General features: G+C 37.5%; 1 protein-coding gene across 1 annotated transcript in view; it reads left to right on the top strand.

The window, feature by feature from the left end:
* LOC106872159 (high affinity 3',5'-cyclic-AMP phosphodiesterase 7A) overlaps positions 1 to 2500 on the top strand; it is a 45101-nt gene that overhangs the window by 20032 nt on the left and 22569 nt on the right. The gene's annotated exons all lie outside the window — the stretch shown is intronic.

Raw genomic sequence — 2500 nt, 5'->3', positions numbered from 1 at the left:
TCCTGGGGAAATTTCGAACCTGGGTTCTCATTCCTAAGGTATTTTGCGATGTTATTATTATTATTATTATTATTATTATTATTATTATTAGGAATGAGAACCCAGGTTCGAAATTTCCCCAGGACACGTGATGAAGGCTGGAGGGTATATCAGCCGAAGTGGAGGCGCAATGGCCCAGTGGTTAGGGCAGCGAACTCACGGTCATAGGATCGCGGTTTCGATTCCCAGACCGGGCATTGTTTATTGAGCGAAAAAACACCTAAAGCTCCACGAGGCTCAGGCAGGTGATGGTGGCGAACCCTGCTGTACTCTTTCACCACAACTTTCTCTCACTCTTACTTCCTATTTCTGCTGTGCCTGTAATTCAAAGGGTCAGCCTTGTCACACTGTGTCATGCTGAATATCCCCGAGAACTACGTTAAGGGTACACGTGTCTGTGGAGTGCTCAGCCACTTGCACGTTAATTTCACGAACAGGCTGTTCCGTTGATCGGATCAACTGGAAACCTCGACGTCGTAAGCGACGGAGTGCCAACAAATTATTATTATTATTAGGAATGAGAACCCAGGTTCGAAATTTCCCCAGGACACGTGATGAAGGCTGGTGGGTATATCAGCCGAAATGTTAACAACAAACAAGATGAGGGCAAATATCTGTCAAATGTAAATAATGTACATAATTCCTCATCTCTTAAATATAAAACTGCATTGTACAACCGATTCCAAAACAAAAAATATCCAAATTCCAAAACATGTCTACTTCCCAAGGCTTTCGATAGAGACACAGGTACTTTGGTTCCAGCTGAATGGCTTTTCATTAAAAGAAACTCGAACAGGGCAAATATCAAGCTAAACGTCATCAACAACAGCAACAACATGATGTCTATAACAAACTACCAGTAAAAAAAAAAAAAAAGGGAAATAGAAAAATTGAAATATACAAAACAGTAAAACAGGATTTTAGTTCAATTTCAGACATTGTCCTGCTTGAAAATGTTTTTACAGTTTCCTATTATCAAATCCACTGTGGTCGGTCCGAGTCTATGGTAGAAGGACGGAAACCGGATCCAGGTGGTCTGGAAGCAAAACTACTTACCAGACAGCCACACCAACGCCTATACTGCTTCGCCGATGAATTAGATTGCAATGAGCCTTTAAGGAGCTCATAAAGATAGAAACAACTGTTAAAATCAAATTTACATTAATCATATAATTACACACACACACACACACACACACACACACACACACACACACATACTTACACACGCATGCACGCGCACTCAGGGACACACACATTCGTTAAGATGCTCAGTTTTCAATTAAAACCTGGAGTTATATCTATATATATCTATATCTATCTATATATATATATAAATATACAGGGATTAGCAATTGAGTTGCTTCTCCAACATACTGAAAATTTAGAAATAGCAGTCAAAGAACTACTGATTCCAAACTACAAATTTTTCTCCAAAGCGGATGGCGATATTTATGGCACACATAGAACAAAAAACCGGAGGGAAAAGCGTAAACAAACCAAGCCTTTAGTTAATTGGATACGAATCGTTTCATGGTTAAGTGAATGGAAATTTCACTATTCCAATCTTCAGCCCAAATATTCTGATAAATTTGAAAGTGTCTCTAAAAAAAATTCACGGTAATTTTTGGCCATGCGACACCAAAAATCAACGATAAGAAAGGCACTTACGAATTCATCGGCTAGCGAGTTCAGGCACCTCACCTCAAAGAAATCTATTCCATGTGCGTCACAAATAGTCCCGTATGAAAAGAAGTCCCGTGTGGAAGGGATTACGGTTTAGCCATCTAACTTAGAGATATCAAATATAAAATATACAAGAATAAGGGCAGAGAATCGTCAATTAATAATAGAATTAATAATTAACAATTTTGCCAAGTAGTTCAGTATGAAAAAAAACTTTATCGGTAAAACTATTTATCATTATATATATATATATATATATATATATATATATATATATATATGACGTTGACCACTAACGTGGACATTCAATGTGCTAGAAATAGATCACAATATATATATATATATATATATATATATATATATACACGATGAGCTTCTTTCAGTTTCCGTCTACCAAATCCACTCACAAGGCTTTGATCGACCCGAAGCTATAGTAGAAGACACTTGCCCAAGGTGCCACGCTGTGGGACTGAACCCGGAACCATGTGGTTGGTAAGCAAGCTTCTTACCACACAGCCACTCCTGCGCCTATCTATATGTGTGCATATATATGTGTGTGTGTGTGTGTGTATGTATGTGCAGATTTGTATGTTTTATGTATGTCTTCTTATGCATATAGGTACATATCTAGACATGCTCATATATATTTAAATGATAAATTTTTGGAAAGTTTTACAGATCTTTACAGTTCCAGTGATGAATTGGATCTATAGTCTTCGAATTAGCTTTCTCCTTTTTGGTTTTGCGAAGACTAATTTCTCAAAATTGGTATTTA

The sequence above is a fragment of the Octopus bimaculoides genome, chromosome 8, assembly GCF_046866305.1.
Source record: "Octopus bimaculoides isolate indiv1 chromosome 8, ASM4686630v1, whole genome shotgun sequence".
Lineage (NCBI taxonomy): Eukaryota > Metazoa > Mollusca > Cephalopoda > Octopoda > Octopodidae > Octopus > Octopus bimaculoides.
The sequence above is the reverse complement of the archived record's forward strand: the minus strand, read 5'-3'. Positions and strand labels throughout refer to the sequence as shown.